Raw genomic sequence first — 12,328 nt, 5'->3', positions numbered from 1 at the left:
TGGTTATTATGGTCAACTATTTAAATTCCATAAACATTTAGCACTACCTGTAGAGAAATAAGCATAAGACAAAAATTTAGGGTTAGGGTTAGAGCTGTCTTTTAGTCCTCTCCTTTTGTTTTCTTTTAATCTCAGTCCCAAATGTGTCTCCAGTTAGCACCTGTTCTTGCATTCAGCAGACATATTATTTTATTCTTTCTTTGAAGATTTTATCATCTTGAACACAGAAAACTTTAATATGTTCTTTCATTTTCTATAGTTTTTTTTAATGAAAAGTATAATATGTGTACTACAAACATTTGATGTTTGAGTGTCGGATTTTAATTATATTTTTCTTATGTTTGTAAACCTTATTTCTTCCTTACACAACCTTTGAACAGCATGATGGGGGACCCAGCAGCCCCCATTATTGTGGTGGACCCCTGTCTAGTGGGGGCCCTTAACACTCCCTCAGTGTGAGCATGCTTAGTCAGGACATGATGTCTTTTTCTGGCGCTCAGACATAGGCAGCGTGTGATGAATGCAAGGGAGCAGAAGAGCTGTCACCAGCCAGTGGACTACCCCCTCCTGAGGTAGATGTGTGTGTTGTGTCTCTGTGTTACTGTATGTGTGTATGTTACTATGTGTCTAAATATGTTGGTATGTTGGTGTGTGTAAGCTTGTTACTGTGTGTTTGTGTAAATTTATTAGTATGTTACTATGTATATGAGTGACCGTAAGCATGTGTGGTAGTAAGTTGGTATAGGTTGAAGGAACTTGGGGGGCCCTCATTTTAAGGTTCAAAGGAGGGCTCTGGCATTTTTTGTTATGTGGTTTTTGTGTAACACCTTAGTTTCTACAGCAGTGTGAAGTGGGTCAAAATGCAAAATATGTTATTTGAAGCTTTTTTAGATGGAGAAGAGACATCAGAGGTCCTGAAAGCATATGTAACTTCACATCTCTTTCTAAACCCAAAGTCAAAAGTGGAACCATCACACATTCCCCACATGATTCCTGCCTTGGTGTCACCATTTACTCTGTACTCCTTAACCTCTCTCACATTGTTTCAAAAGAATGCCACATTACAACATTACCCACATTTGTTATTTCTTTACAGAAGATGCAACTAAAGTTCACCTTTAAGTTAATCGCACTTGTTATCTGTCATCATGACTACTGTAACTCTGTCTTAGCAGGTCTCCCTCATACCTGTTTTGCTCACAGTACTCCATAGTTTCCACCTGCCCAGCACGGCACATGTCATACCAAGGTGCTCAGCAGTAAGGGCAGCGGAGAGGGTGATTGGGAATACTGTCCTGGCTTTACCGAAGATAAATATGCCACTAACTACCCCCTCATCAGTCTGTTCATTGTTTGCCTGTAACTATCAGGTTTAAATTTCAAATCTCACCTACAAACTATGTCTGTGAACTTCCAGGCTCCGTAGCTCTCCCTCTTCGGGTAGCCTAATGGCGTCAGTGTGTGGGGCTGATATATTTTTTGCATGCAGTTGACAATGTTGGTGGGACGGACAACATTTCAACCTTTCCTGCATGTACACAAAATGTCTAAAGGGCTGTTCTATCCTTTATACTTAGATACTCTTTTGTGGCTGGTCCTTACCGGGGGCCCTTACTGGAAGAGTGGCTTTGCATGGAGGCAGGGCTAGATGTGCGCAGGGCGGACTAGCCACAGGCGTGGGTGGAGGTTGCGGGTGTGGAGAAAAAGGAAAGTGACCCAAAAACCAAGTCAAATTAAATAACTAAGGACTGGATTTTTTATTAAGCTAACACTACTATATCCACGTCGTCTACATTGTGCACACTCCAGCTGACCAGTAGGTGGCAGCATCTATCCAATTATGTACTGGAGATAGAACATGGATGCGATCATACTGTTCCGTTTTGTTATCCCCTTGTCTAATGTTGTTGTTAGACCACAAGTAGTTAATCATGGGCCTGGTATACACAGATATTTTTCTAGCAAAATTAAGAAATTTTTCCTTTTGCTAGGACATCCACAATCTAATCTGTTGCTGGATCCAATATATACAAGCACACATATTGCATACTGTGACACTACCAAGAGGATTATTCAGTATAGGTGATATCATAAACTGGCACAGTGTTTTAGTTATTGTTATAACTATGAGTTTGCTTGGAAAAAAATATGGCAATGGCACAGGTGCCATCGCTTACTTTGATGACAAGTGTACTGGTACAGAAGCTGCAGGTACCCTCATTTACATCTGAATGGTAATTCCTTTTTAATACCTTTGTTGTCCCTTGAGTCCTTTGAAATTGTTTTGCAGGTGACAATATTCAGGGCCGGCCCTACAATGGAGCCGACTGGGGCAATTGCCCCAGGTGGCACTTTAGAAGGGGCAGCGCTTTTTTTTTTTTTTTTTTTTAAGCGGAGGAGAGAGAGAGGGGCACCGAGTGGTTTTCGTCGGCGAAGTTTAAAATGCCGCCCCCCCCCGGCGTCGGCGGGGGGGGGGCGTAATTTTAAACTTCGCCCCAGGCGGCGTTAAGTCTTCGGCCGGCCCTGACAATATTATAAATAGTTAACCCTTTACCTAAGAAAATGTATGTATTTTCTTTTATGATATGTTGCGTTATTCATAGATACCTAAAGCAAACCATGCAGAGTCATCACATGAAGAAGTCTTCTTCCTTGTCTGGAGCTCCAAAATGAACAAAATAAAGTGTACATTCACGTACAAGGACTCTTCTAAAGGTGGCAAATTAGTGCCTGTGTTAGGACTTATCTGGTCTTGTGTTTGAGTTGGAATGTTATGCAGGTAGTCCACGTCTTGCATTGCCCACTAACCACTAACCACTGGTAGGGAACGCGACTGGTAGTAGACAGGGCACGGTAAGCAAGAGTATAAATCAGAGCTTTTAGAGGATGAGAGATTGCAGGTTACTGGCAGACAGTTGGACACAGATGGCCATACCCGGGAACTATATGGCTTCGGCTACCTGGATTCCCTTGTGGGTGGTCCTGTTGATGTCAGTGTAAGGGTCCCACTGACGTGGAGGGACACGTTGCTGTTTAAGGGGGAATGGGCGGGAGCTGGATGCTGGCAGACGGCAGGAGACTAGAGTCAGAGACCTGGTCGGTAATAGTCAAAGTACAGGCAGACAATCCAGGAGTCACGCTAAGTAGGCAATCTGAGATTAAAAGCAGGAGACAATCTCAGGCCAAAGAGCAAGGCATAATCGTAGTCAAGGTAGATTGAGAACAGGGAATAGATACAAGTTCAGGTTTGAGGCCAAGGTATGATATCAGATGCCAAGTTGCAGCCGGAGTAGTAGTACAACTGAGCACCATTAGAAAGGAACCAGTTGCTTAAAAAGGGCAAGTTCAGCCACCTAGATGATGTATAAATTAAAGAGATACATTTCCTTTAAAAGCGTCGAGCAGACAATGCACAGCTGCCCAGGTAAGCCATTTCTTAACAATACCCCCCTCCTTAGTGCAGCCTTAGGATGCACCTCACAAGTGGACAAGCAGGGTGTTGTCTATGAAACTCAAGGATAAGTCAAAGGACTTGAAGATTTGCAGATGGCTCCCAGGATCTGTCTTCAGGAACATGGCCTCCCCAGTCCACCAGGTATTCAAGAGAAACTCTATGGATAAGGGAATCTAAGATAGTGTGGATTTGAAACAGTTCTGAACCATCAACCAGGATAGGAGCAGAAAGTAAATCTTGGTGGCTAAGGATCAGAAATACAAGACTTAAGTAAGGAGACATGAAAAACTGGATGCAGTTTATAATGTTAAGGAAGATTCAGGTTAATGGCTACAAGTCCCACCAAAGCTTGGTGGAAGCATGTAACTTGATTGTCGTAAGCAAATGTATAACAGGGCAGGAGCTAAAACCAATCATCCTGTAAATAAAAAGTGTAGCACCTAGGTCTGGTTGGTTCTTTCAGGTTGGCCATTGGTCTTAGAATGAAAGGCAGTTGACAGGCATCTCTGAATTCCCAACTCATGATAGAAAGCCATCCTAAGAAAAATTTCATATAAAAACAATGATGCAGTAGTAGCTGTAGACTGGATAACTTTAGTGGGGCTAAAGTTTGCCAGTCTAGAGCAATGTCTTCTCAGGGTTGATATGTGACTTGTAGGGGTTCTAATAAGAGTTTGTTATATATCGGTAAATGTTGCAAGAGCGAGGCCACCAGAAAGCTCTTGTTAGAAGGTCTCTAGTCTTTCATACACCCCCATGTCCAGCAATCATGGAGTCATAACAGAAGTAGTTTTAATCGGGGCAGTAGGAGGAACATAGATGTTTTCCTCTTTGAAAAGAAGTTCAAGGCTATGGGTGAGGTCATAGGTCTCTGAAGTTATTGGCAGAGAAGAAGTTACAGTTCTGAGAAAGTCCAGGAGTGAAGACTTAATGGTTAAAAAACAGGTGGCTGGCAGAACAGTTTCCTTGCAATCTGCAGGACGAGCATGCGCTTCAGGACCCAGATGGGAAAAAAGCATCAGCTTTAGTAGTTTTGTACCTGTGGAGTTGAAATCATGCAAAGAACAGAGGACATCTAGCTTGGCGAGGAGAAAGACGACAAGGAGACTATAAATACTTAAGGATGTTATGGTCAGTATAAATCATAATCGCATGCAGTGTCCTCTTTAACAGATGGCGCCATTCTTCAAGCCCTGCTTTGATGGCCAGGAGTTCCTGACGTCATAGTTGACTTCTGCAGGGGACAATTTCCTTGAGCAGGATGCAATGGGATGTAGATTTTTTTATTTACCCACCTCTCTGGAAAAGTACAAGAAAAGAAAAGTCTTGTGATGCTTTGGACCAATCTTGACTAAAAGAAGGGCACTTTCCATCACAACTGGACCAGGACATAGAGGACTTCCATCTACTGCTTGATTGAACAAAGGTCTAGATTTAGATATACCATTTCCTTAACAGCCTGATATACCAGCTATATGCAACTGTGTGTGTTCAGAACTTTTATTAATCTCCAGCCCTTTACACTCCTGTACTCCCAACGTTTGAATGTTTGTGATATCCCTTTCTTAAAACATCTCCCTACACACATGCTCAGATGTCATTACTACCACGTCCCTGGGACTATTTAATGTTTTTTGCTGTTGTGTCACAGTTGCTGTTGCCTTTGTTGAACTGTATTATGTTAATGCATGATTGATTGTCTCAAGCGAATGACTGTACACAAATGTTGTGTCTATGTATGCATAGTTAGAGTGCTGATGGTTGTGTTCCATGTAGTATATGTTCTGTCTATATTTGTCAAGTGCATGCCATCACATCATAGAACTTTTTTTAACCATATATGCCTAACCAAATAGTAATGGTAATAAAAACTTAGTAATGACATATTTATGCTGAACAGAAAATATAGATACAAGATACACATTTCACAAGTATGAAATGCTCTGGCACACCCTCTTTTAAATTTTACAATTTCTATAACACTCACAATCATTAGCCGATTTTAAAAATTAAAAATAACATTTATTTAAATATGTTTGTGTTCCTTGTATTTTATTTTTACTACAGAAAGTAGGATTATACTGTGGCATCTGTTATTTGGCTCTTTAGTGCTCATGCAGCTGTTCTTCCTCATTGCTGTTCTGTTCTTTCTTATCTTTTTCCTTGCTTTACTGGTTTCTTGGCACATGGCCTTAGTGTGACTGGCATAGTATTTGGATAATGTCAACTTACAGCGCTTGTTGGATCTTACACCACTGTCCATTAAGATAAGGATGTGCCGTCACCTCCCTGTTTTAAGAGTAATAAACAAACATGTTGTGCAGTTATTAATTCAAAGCTCTCCTGGAGACTGTGCTGTTGTGTTTAGCTGTTGTATAGTATACTCTCAATCATGGGCATTTACTCATGTCAATGAGGCTTACCCCCACGTTGTTGTTGAAGTAACCCGAAGCTAAGTAAATGCTCCGTTCCTCCGAGGCCAAGTTTCTCAGAGCGGTTGTCTGAGTCTCAGACAACCGCTATAAGCAACTTGGCCTCGGAGGAACAGGGATTTCAGGCTCTATGGCAAAGGGCAGGGCAAAGTACACCACAGAGAAACTTGGCCTGGGGAGACCATTGGTCTTCCTGCTGCAGGAGTTAAAGGTCCATACAAATGACTCTGGAACTGCCCTTCATTGGTTGATGTCAAAGGAACTCAGTGCCAGTGACCGATAGATTTGTTTATACGGACCTTGACGCTGAAGCTTGGCCTGGGGAGGTTCCAGGAGTTAAAGGTCTGTATGAGTGACTCTATTGGTTGCCGGCAGGGGCCTCCTCTGCCCTTCATTGGTTGATCCCAGAGGAGCTCAGTGCCGGCGACCAATAGAGTCACTTATACAGACATTTAACTCCTGGCCTGGGGAGGTTCCAGGAGTTAAAGGTCTGTACGAGCAACTCTACTGTTCGCCGGCATGGGTCTCCTCTGGCATCAAACAATAAAGGTGACCTTTAACTTCTGATGCCGAAACTTGGCTTGGGGAGGCTCCAGGAGTTGATCCCAAGGCCAAGTTTCTGCATCAGAAGTTAATGGTCTGTATGGCCCTGACCAATCCCTTGTGGCTGTGGCAGCAGGATGAGATATCTGAGGGAAAAAAACAAGCCTTCTGGATTGTCTGGTGTCTGTAGATGAGTGTTTAAAAATGCTTCTACTACCCCCTTAATTTTAAGTGGAAGGGTTTTCCATCACCTTTACCCACCATAACTTTTGTTATTGAAGAATACTTAATAAGCTACTTTTTTACGTGTTTGTTTTATCACCTCTAATGATTTCAGATGTAACTGAAGCATATGTTGTTGCTTGGCAACCCATGTGATGAAGCAATATTGGTGTAAACCAAACAAGTACCCTTAATTTAATTATGCTAAAAGTGCCACTTTAAATTATCCTCCTCTCATAAGAGTCTCATGATGCTTCAGTACAACTGGCTCTGTGACCTTGAATATAATGATTTTTAAAGAATGTTAACTGCGGCTAATTTTTTCTGGTGATAAAGTCACATGCTCTAACTGTGGGAATGTAAATCGTCAAGGCAGGAAAGGAAAACATGATAGCAGATAATCTCATTTCTGTAATGGGAGATATAGTTATACTAAAGTTTACATTCCATCTACAGTGTTGCATAGACAGATGGGTATTCCCACAAGAGCTGTGGCATTAGAGTTAACCTCCTCAGTAAAGATGTTAACCTACAATCGCCTCAAAAGAGATGATAGGATATATATAATGGCTGTACTCTGGATGTATAGTGTCTGTCAGGATTCGGCCCTAGCCCTGCAAACTGCCAGGCGTGGCTGACCCTCAGAGGCATATCTACTGAAAATAGCGCCTATGGCAAGCACTGAAATTGCGCCCCTGTCCAAATATCTAAAATCAATTTACTAGCCCCTGCTGCCCATATATATAAATATATAAATATTAGACCCTGCTGCCGATAGCAGGTATAGATCAACACACAAATCCAGATCAATTGAAATTCACTTGTGATCTCAGCACTGAAGGTATATATCAAATAAACAGAATCAGACATACAAATCCTGTATTTGCAGGTATACAATAACAATATATGAAACGTAGCATCGCAGGTATAGATCAAACAAATACATGGAAACAGCATTGCAGGTATTAATCAACTGAATAAGACATATTAACCCTGTATTTGCAGGTATACATAAATAATGTATGGAAACATAGCATAGCAGATATGGATCTACAGAATAACACAAAAACCCAGCTTTGCAGGTATAGATCAATTGGAATTCACATAAAAACACGGCATTAAAGGTATATTTAAAACCCCCTAAATTACAGGAATAGATCACAGGTTGCACACCCCAAAGCCAGCCCTGGCGTCCACACTGCCCGCATAGAACCTGACCAGCACCCAAATTACACACACATAAGATTTGCCATCTTTGTCCCCAAATAGCCCAGCACAAGTCAACTTTGTCCCCAAACAGTCCGGCCTGTGCCATCTTTGTCTCATATACACCCTGCCTGTGCCATCTTGGTCCCCAAGGTCAAACCTCCTGCTAGTGCCATCTTTGCCCTTCCACAATTATACATCTATGATACACAAACACTTTTATAGTCACTCACTAATTCACACTTTAATTCAGACAACTCATCCACACATTAACTCATGCTCTCTCTCATTCAGACAACTCATCCACACATTAACTCATGCTCTCCCTCATTAAGATAATTCATCCACACATTAACTCATGTTCTCCCTCATTCAGACAATTCATCCACACATTAACTCATGTTCTCCCTCATTCAGACAACTCATGCTGTCCCTCATTCAGACAACTCATCCACATATTAACTCATGCTCTCCCTCATTCAGACAAATCATGCTCTCCCTCATTCAGACAATTCATCCACACATTAACTCATGCTGTCCCTCATTCAGACAACTCATGCTGTCCCTCATTCAGACAACTCATCCACATATTTACTCATTCTCTCCCTCATTCAGACAACTCATGTTCTCCCTCATTCAGACAATTCATCTACGTATTAACTCATGCTGTCCCTCATTCAGACAACTCATGCTCTCCCTCATTCAGACAACTCATCCACATATTAACCATGCTCTCCCTCAGACAACTCATCCACATATTAACTCATGCTCTCCCTCAGACATCTCTTCCACATATTAACTCATGCTCTCCCTCAGACAACTCATCCACATATTAACTCATGCTCTCCCTCATACAGACAACTCATTCACATATTAACTCATGCTCTCCCTCATTCACTCAATGCATCCACACATTAATTCACACTCTTTACTTATATCTACCCCCTCCTTCCCTTATCACTTTCTAACCCCTCTCCTTCCCTTATGACTTTCTAACCCCTCTCCCTCCCTTATCACTTTCTAACCCCTCTACTTCCCTTATCACTTTCTAACCCCTTTCCCTCAATTATCACTTTCTAACCCCTCTCTCTCCCCCTACTCACTATCTACCCTCTCCCCCTTTGTAGTTCTCTCAGTCCAGCGACGGGAGCACGAGGCTTCTGTCTTCCTGCACTGTTGCAGTGCCCGCGGCTTCACTGCTGAGCGCCGTAATATGACGTATTATGGCGCTCAGCAGTGAAGCAGCGGGCACCAGCAAGCGGCTTTTAAACGCTCTTTTTTTTGATGCGGGGGAGAACGAGGGGCGCCAAGCGGTTGCTCTCCTCCGCATCAAAGAAAAAGGCTGGTGCCCGCTGCTTCACTGCTGAGCGCCGTAATACGTCATATTACGGCGCTCAGCATGAAATGCTGGCACCGGGACGAAGGTAGAGGCCTCGTGGAGGAGAATGAGGGGTGCCGAGCGGTTGCTAGGCGCCCCTCTCTCTCCTCCGAATCATAAAAAAAAAAAAGACGGTGTTTGAAAGCCGCTCATACACCTCTGCTGCCCCTTTAAGTGGTCTGCATGAGGTTATCTCCTCTCCACAGCTTGCTGTTTTGTTTGTGTATCTGTATTTTATGTACCTTTGCCCTCTTTCCCTTATACATCTGAGGATCTCGGTATACACTAGGTCTTGTATCATTTATGCTCTACATATCCACTCTGGAAACCTGTGACCTAAGTACCGTATTTCCTTTGGGGTCTAAAAATTGGGTGGATCTTATACAGTGGTGGTAGATATATATATATTTTATTACTAAAAGGGGACCTGCTGCTTGATCCACGGCGGCGACACAGGAACCCAGTGGAGTCACGTGAATGCACATCGCATCATATGACTCCGCTCTGTTACTGTTCGTGCTCGAGCAAGGCAGAGGGGAAACAGTGGCCCCCACGGAAGTCTGCAGTTCAGGTAAGGTGGGGGAGTAAATGAATGAATGTATGTGTGTGTGTTAGCATGGATCCGTATGTAGGGGGCACAGGGAGGCTGAAAGTGATGTGAATGTACTGGCTACCTGAGTATGATAGGAGTGCGATTGCTAACAATTCCTAGCAGCTAACATCAATCACACTCATATCATGCCCAGGCAGCCAGTACAATAGCTTTATGTAATATTTTTTATTACCAGAGGTGGGGATTATACTGCCCATGCTGTTACAATAGGCGACAAGGAAAAAGGGACACATCAGGGGAAGAGAAAAAAGGGACACATCAGGGGAGGAGGACAAAAAGGACATCAGGAGAGGAGGAAAAAGGGACACATCAGGGGAGGAGGACAAAAATGATACATCAGGCGACAAAGAAAAAGGGATACATCAGGGGAGGAGAAAAAAGGAACACATCAGGAGAGGACAAAAATGATACATCAGGGAACACAGAAAAAGGGATACATCAGGGGAGGAGAAAAAAGGAACACATAAGACATACTGCACTATTTTCCGCTTTTTCTTCATTTTACATATCTCCTTCCCCTGGTTATATTGGAAGACCCTTACAGCCATCATACCCTTAGGCGCGACCGCCACACCCATCCCAAAGATTCTACCCTCAAGCCAGATAAGAGAGATTCCTGGCACGCTTTGTGTTGCTGCCTACACCTCCGTTCAAAGACAACTTCCAGCGCTGAACCATTTTTTTGCCTATTGGATTTACCCCTTTTGCTTGCTCCCTGTCCCAGACCCTTTTGGATTCTTACTTGGACTATTCTAACTTTGTACTCCCCAGCAGTCTGTATACTTGATATGCCTCCTACTCTGGTGAGAATAATTGTTTAATATACCTATATTCCAAAATTCAGCTTTTGTCTCATTTGTGAAGTGTGCGTTCTTACACTCCTGTAAGGGCTTCATCAAAATCCCCTTTATGCATTGGCACAATTTCTTGCCCCCTGGTCTTTGGCTTGCAGGAGATGCATTCAGAAGGACACATTTCCTACTTGCCAGTGCACATTTGTGCTACGCTATCCGCCAGGTAGCTCTAGTTCTGGCTCATGAAATAGTTCCAATGGCATTGTTTGCCTTTTAGATGCTTCAATCAGCCAAAACTGGAGCAGAAATTGCACAACAGAGGGTAGCATGTTCCATCTCTGGAGCTGTAGCTTCTCCCAAAGTTAAATGTGTTTAGATTCCTTTTCAGCTAATAAATGTATACTGGGGTACTGGACTGCACCTGTAAGAAAAAACAAAACCGTTATTCCTGAATTGTGAGAAATGTCTTTATTTTCATGAATGTTTAACTGGAAAAGCTCTTCGACATGGCTGATGATGAAATTATTTAAATACATGGAAACACTATGCTATGCTACAGAAAAATATAAGGGGATCTGTAATATTATAGTTAAAATAATTAAATTATACAAGATAGGTGGTGTACATTTTAAATTATTAATAAAGATATGCAAAAGTTTCTATGAATTGCATGGAAAGAACTTTGATGAACTTTTCAATGTGAGAAAAGAAACAGGGGAAGGTGAAAACTCTGAAGACAGTAACTGACCGTAAAACAGAAAAACTATTGATATTAATCTTTACATTGGATTGGAGATAAGCACATTCTGCTACATGGGCAGCTAATTTCCACTACAAAGAGCAAGCCATAGGGTTTCCAGAGCCATACAAGTTATGTCTTTGGCAAACCATTCCTTTATGGACTTGCTTACTAAGAAGATAGAAAAAGGCGAGGAAAGGATGTCAGCAAGTGAGGTGCAAAAAAGACATAGGACAAAAGTAAAATAATGAAGAAAGAAAGGAGGAAAAAAAGAACAGAAGGGAAAGAGGTGCAGGAGCCAGAAAGCAGGTAGAAAGGGAGAAAAAGAGCATGGTAAAACCAGGAAATCCAGAGAAGGGATGCTTCCTTTATAATTGGCACTAATGTGCCTAAAGCTGGCCTTGGTGGTAACACCCCCAGATACCTCAGTGCCTGGGCAGCTGACATGGTTGCCAATATAGCACACCTCCGAAACATCCCTACTTAAGTGGGGAACCTCCACTTTTCGACCCACATGCTTTTATCCCTCTTCCCTCCCCCGATTCCTCTGTTTATTAGGAGCTTGAATGAGTCCTTGGTCACATTGTAAATATAGGATACTCTTATTCCTAGCCCATGTAAATTCCCTCACGGTATTAGCCTCTACCAATTCAACTAGATGTACCACTTATCTAGCATGATGCTTGTTTGGGTATGAGGGCATCACAGTGTTCTACAGGCCTAAATGTTCCCATAATTAGGTTTATGTTTATTCTAAATGTGTTATTCAGTTAGAAAAATAGCTACCAACAACTCAAAAAAACACTTTACAAATGGTTATTTTCCCAACTCGTTCTGTTCCTAGACCTGCTCCAAAACCTGTAACTGAATACGGCCCAGAAGAACCAATGCGCATTCTGAAATACACACCCTCCTGTACTTTGTTTAACCCTTTTATGTTTAGGAAG

The sequence above is a fragment of the Spea bombifrons genome, chromosome 6 (genome assembly GCF_027358695.1).
Source record: "Spea bombifrons isolate aSpeBom1 chromosome 6, aSpeBom1.2.pri, whole genome shotgun sequence".
NCBI classification, from domain to species: Eukaryota; Metazoa; Chordata; class Amphibia; order Anura; family Pelobatidae; genus Spea; species Spea bombifrons.
This window is presented reverse-complemented; position numbering follows the sequence as displayed.